This window comes from Muscardinus avellanarius, assembly GCF_963383645.1.
Source record: "Muscardinus avellanarius genome assembly, chromosome: 18".
In the NCBI taxonomy this organism is placed as follows: domain Eukaryota; kingdom Metazoa; phylum Chordata; class Mammalia; order Rodentia; family Gliridae; genus Muscardinus; species Muscardinus avellanarius.
In genome coordinates, this window is record NC_137804.1 from 9,100,558 (window position 1) to 9,106,602 (window position 6,045).

The following is a 6,045-nucleotide window of genomic DNA, read 5'->3' on the forward strand; positions in this document are numbered from 1 at the left end:
CCCGCCGCCGGGGCCGGAGCTCCGGGCCGGCCGGGGCGGGGCACGAGTGGGCGTGGCCAGGGTGTTGTGGGTGTGGTTTGTAAGAGGGGCCTGGAGGGGGCGGAGCCCGAGAGAGGCCTGGGTGGGCGGGGCCAGGGATGGTGTGGGTGTGGTTTGTAAGAGGGGCCTGGAGGGGGCGGAGCCTGAGAGAGGCCTGGGTGGGCGGAGCCCGGAGGGGCGGGACCTGGACACACGGTGGGTGTGGCTGGGGGCGGGGCCTGGTGGCTGCTGGGCATTTGGGGCGTGACTTGATGGAGGGGGCGGAGCGCCCCAGCTGCTCAGCTCCAAGGCGCGCGGAAGTGGTCTGGTCCCAGGAGAAGACTGGGCGCCCAGGGCCTGGGCCTGAGCCTCTCCCGAGCCGGCCGGACCCCATGGCAGCTGGCCCCGAGCCTCCCGGGATTCGGTGCTGGTGAGGATGTGTGCTCCGAGCGCCCCGCCCGAGTTTACACTTCACACGCAGGGCAATGCCCCGGCCCGGACTGTGCAGCAACATTAATTTTTTATGGCCGGCGCGTGCACACCTGTGTAGCCAGGGCCCATCAACGGGTGGAAAGCATCCGCGCCTCAGAAAGTTCCCTGGAGGGCCTTTGCAACCCTCCCTCCTCCCCAGCCGGCTCCTCAACACACCCCGGTGTGTCTTCAGGCGACGGCCCTGTTTTGCTGTCTCTGTAGATTACATTTTGCCGGATCTGGGATGTCATGTACTTAAAATAATACAGAAGTTCTCGTTTGTGTTGGCTTCGCTTACTCAGCGTAACTCATCTGAGATTCATCCTGTTGGGAAGATGAGCGGTTCATATCCGTGGTTCCTTCCTTTTTGTTGCTGAGTAATAGTCTACCGTGTCAAAACATTGCATTTAAAACTTTCGTTTCGTCGGATGTGGTGCCAAGCGCTTGGAATCCCAGCACTTGCGAGGCTGAGACAGGAGGGTCGCAGTTCGCAGCCAGCCTCAGCTACTTCATGAGCCCCTCTACAACTCAGTGAGACCCTGTTTCACAACAAAGAATAAAAAAAAATCGGGCTGAGGATGTAGCTCAGAGGTAGAACCCCTATGGACGGGTCCCCACCTCTGTGCTGATCTGTCTCTCAGGAGAGCCTGCTGTGCCCTCAAGTTTGAGAACCGCCATCATTGCCAGAGCCCACTAGAGGAGACCTTTGGGGACCCCCTACAGCATTTATACTATGTCGTACCCCTTCTGGGACAGGCCCATACAAAACAAGTTAGAGTTTTGCTGTTGTTAAGAGATGGGGGTCTCCACTGATCACGGGAGTGTAAACCTGCAATCCCCATACTTGGAAGCATGAGACAGGAGAATCGCAGCTTAAAGGCCAGCCCACATGGTAATTTAGCAAGACCTTTTTTCAAAATAAAAAAAAATGCAGCCGGGTGTGGTGGCGCACTCCTGTAATCCCAGCATTTGGGAGGCTGAGACAGGAGGATTGTGATTCAACACCAGCCTCAGCTACTTAGCAAGGCCCTTTGCAAGTCAGTGAGACCCTGTTTCAAAATAAAGAATAAAAAATAGGGCTGGGGGTGGAGCTCGGAGGTAGAATGCCCCTGGGTTACATCCCCAGTAACACACACACACACACACACACACACACACACACACACACCAAAAAAATTAAAATACTAGCTGGACATGGTGGTACACGCCTGTAGTCTCAGTACTTGGGAGGCTGAGACAGGAGAATCGCAGTTTCGTGGCCAGCCTCAGCAACTTAGTGAGGACTTCCGCAATGTAGTGAGACCCTGTTTTAAAATAAAAAAAATAGCCGGGCATGGTGGCGCACGCTTGTAATCCCCACGCTTGGGAGGTAGAGACAGGAGGATCGCGCTGGTTCGAAGCCAGCCTTGCTGGCATTTGGAGACCCTGTTTCCAAATAAAACTAATAAAAAAAAGGTCTGGGAGTGTAGCCCAGAGGTAGAAGGGCTTCCAGGAACCCCAGTACCACCAAAAAAATACAATAAAATAAAATAAAAATAAAAAAATCGGGCTGGGGATGTAGCTCAGAGGAAGAATGCCTCTGGGTCCAAACCCCACTATCACAATCAATCAATCAATCAATTGTGCTGGGGGAGTAGTTCAGTGGTAGTGCACCTGGGTTCAATCCCCAGTAACAGAGAGAGAGAGACAGAGACAGAGAGACAGACAGAGAGAGAGAGAGAGAGCGTGCAATGTTGCCCTGGCCGGGGCCTGGACCTCCGGGCCTCAAGCCAGCCTCTCCTCTCAGCCTCCAAGTAACTGGGACTCCAGGAGCACAGCCCAAGCCCAGCCCCCAATGTGTTTCGTTATCATCGTTGTCTTTCAGCAGTGTCCCCCATGGCTATGTTTACATTTACCTGTCTAGGGAGAACAGCAAAAACCTCCCTGGGTTTGAGCCTGAGCGCACGCACGCGCACACACACACACACACACACACACACACACACTATCTGTGTGCTCTTTGGAGGCCAGGCCATTCCGTCCTCAGATGTCCCCAGATGTCCCGGTCTCTTCAGGTCTGGACTGTGGCGGGTCCCCACCTCTGTGCTGACCTGCTGTGCCCTTAAGTTTGAGAACCGCCGTCATTGCCAGAGCCCACTAGAGTCAGACCTTTGGGGATCCCCTAGAGTGCTTATTATATTTCCCACTTTCATATATACTTGGTAGTTTTCAGGACCAAAACAAAAAAGAAAACTTGCTTTCCATACGTGTCTTCTCTTGACACCAGCGGCAGCGCCTGGCTCCTCCGCTTCTCCCTGTAAAGCAGGAAGGCACGCGCACCGGGCACTGGGACGGTGCCAGACGAGGTGTGAGACACGCGAACACTTGCTGCTCGGCCTGCAGAGCGGAGCTGGTTTTCTTGAAGATTCACATTTTCACTTCTGTTCTTGTTCAAGGCTTCAAAACCCACAAGAGAGGTGGCAGGAGGATTTCTCCTCAGAGAGACCTTCATTCCAGGCTCTTGCAACCTTTCATTATTACTATTATTATTATTGTTATTTTTGCGAGTCTGGGGATGGAACCCAGGGGCATTCGACCTCCAAACTACACCCCCTGTCCTATATTTTATTCTTTCTTTCTTTCTTTTATTATTATTATTTTTTATTTTATTTATTTATTTATTTATTTATTTATTTATTTATTTTGTGGTACTGGGGTTCCTGGAAGCCCTTCTACTTCCGGGCTACACTCGCAGACCTATTTTATATTTTTATTTGGAAACAGTGTCTCTTAGCGGCTGGCTTCGAACCTGCGCGATCCTCCTGTCTCTGCCTCCCAAGCATGGGGATTACAAGTGTGTGCCACCACGCCAGGCTTTATTCTTTATTTTGAAACAGGGTTTCACTAAGTTGCAGAAAGCCTCACTAAGTAGCTGAGGCTGTCCGCAAACTGCAATCCTATCTCAGCCTCCCAAATGCTGGGATTACAAGCGTGCACCACCACACCCAGCTTATTATTATTATTATTAGTAGTAGTAGTAGTAGTAGTAGTAGTAGTAGTAATAGTAGTCCTGGGGATGGAACCCGGGGCATTCTACCTCCGAGCGACACCTCAGCCCTATTTTTTATTCTTTATTTTAAAACAGGGTCTCACTGAGTTGCAAAGGGCCTCACTAAGTAGCTGAGGTAGTCCACGAACTGTGATCCTTCTGTCTCAGCCTCTCAAATGCTGGGACTGCAAGCATGCACCACTACGCCCGGCTCTATTTCTCTACTTTTTTTATTTTTTATTTTTGAAACAGGGTCTCACCAGGCATAGTGGTGCGCACAAGCCTGTAACCCCAGTACTTGGGAGGCTGAGACAGGAGGATTACAGGTTCAAGGTCAATTTCAGGAATTTAGCAAGACACTGTTTCAAATTAAAAAAAAATAAAAAAGCCGGTGTGGTGGTGCACACTTGCAATCCCAGCATTTGGGAGGCTGAGACAGGAGGATCACAGTTTACAGACAGCCTCTGCTACTTAGGCCCTTTGCAACTCAGTGAGACCCTGTTTCAAAGTAAAGAATAAAAAATAGGGCTGGGGTTGTAGCCCAGAGGTAGGATGGCCTTGGGTTCCATCCCCAGTACCACAAAAATTTTTTTATAAATAAATAAAAAGTAAAATAAGACTGGGGATGTAGCTTGGAGGTAAAATGTTCCTGGGTTCCATCCCAAAACCAAAAAAAAGTAGGGGCACGAGCTGACAGCATGAGGGAACATTTGCTGGCTCGACACCCAAGAGAAGGCTGCAGAGCTCAGGCCTTGCCAAGCACAGAGATGTCTTTGTTGGTGCCCTGCCTGCTGGGTGCGCATGGCTGCCACGTGGGGGAGCAGGGCTCGGGCAAAGGACTCCTTGGCCCTCTTTAGAAAGTTCAGGCTCTGAGGTGTCAGTCAGCAGGGAGTCTCTGAGTAGCTGTTGGGAGAGTTCAAGAATTTCTGAGTTCTGCTGGGTGTGGTGGTGCACACTTGTAATCCCAGTACTTGGGAGGCAGAGACAGTAAGATCGTGGTTTGTGGACAGCCTCAGCTACTCAGTGAGGCACTCTGCAATTCAGTGAGACTGTTTCAAAATAAAGAATAAAAAAATTGAGCTGGGGATATAGCTCGGAGGTAGAATACTCCTGGATTCAATCCTCAGTATCACAAAATTTTTTTTTTTTTTTTAGTTCGTGAAAGCAATCACTCTAATAGGAGAAGGAGGGTTGCCCGGTTTGGGTAAGTGTCCTGCAAAGGCCGGCATGTTGGCATGTTCAGTGTTTGGTCTTCTGTTTTGTACTATTGAAAGGCGGTGGACACCCTCAGAGGTGGGGCTCAGTGGCAGGTTTTTGCTTCCAGGATGCGCTGACATGAATGATGGTTTCACCAGGGGCTTCCACCTTGCCAATTAAGCACAGATCGAAAACTCTGAAACTGTGAGCCAAAATGAACCTTTCCTTTTGTAAAATTGAATGTCTCGGGGATCTTGTTACAGAACAGAAAGCTGACTAACACACGGGTGGGATTTTGTGTGCCTGGTACTGAAGAATTGAACCCACGGATGCTCTACCGCTGAGCTACACCCCCAGCCCTTTTTATTTTTATTTATCTGTTTTTTATTTTTTTATAGTATTGGGGACTAAATTCAGAGGCATTCTCCCTCCGAGCTATATCCCTGGCCTTTTCTTTTTGTTGTTTTTGTTTTGAAACAGGGTCTTGCTAGGTTGCTGACAGCCTTACTAAGTTGATTCCTGAGGCTGTTTTTGAACCTGCTAAACTCCTGTCTCAGCCTCTCAAATACTGGGATTACAGGCATATGCCACCGTGTGTGTGTGTGTGTGTGTGTGTGTGTGTGTGTGTGTGTGTGACTGGGCATTGAACCCAGGGGCATTCTACCTTAAGGCTACACCCTTATCCCTTTTTTATTCTTTTATTTTGAAACAGGGTCTCACTAAGTTGAGGAGGGCCTCACTAAGTTGCTGAGGCTGGCCATGAACCTGAGGTCCTCCTGTTGCAGCCTCCCAAGTACTAGAATTACAAGCACACATCACCATATTTCGCTCCTGTCTTTATCTATTTATCTATCTATCTATCTATCTATCTATCTATCTATTTAGAAACAGAGTCTCACTGGGATAGCTCACACTGGCCTCAAACGTCTGTTCCTCCTGCCCTAATCTTTCAAGTGCTGGGGTTACAGGTGTGCGCCACCATTCCCATCAGAGGTGGAACCTCTTTATCGGTTAGGTAAAAGTTCTATCTGCCCAGAGAGCTGGGTTGCTGTGGGCCACAATCATCCGAAGCCTTACTGGGTTGGCCATCCAAGATGGCGCTCTCAATGGCTGATGGTTGGTGCTGGCCACCGGCTGGGAGCTCAGCTGGGCCTTTGACTGGAGAGCCGCCGGCGGCCTCTCCACAAGGCCTGGGCCCCTTCGCGTGTGGCGGCTGGGTGCTGAGAGGGAGGGACGCAGAGTCAGCTTTCCAGGAAGCTGCGGACAGCTAGGGGTTATTTCTGGAGTCAGAACATCCTTCCTTCCTCTGTACCCTGCTAGTCAGACGTTCA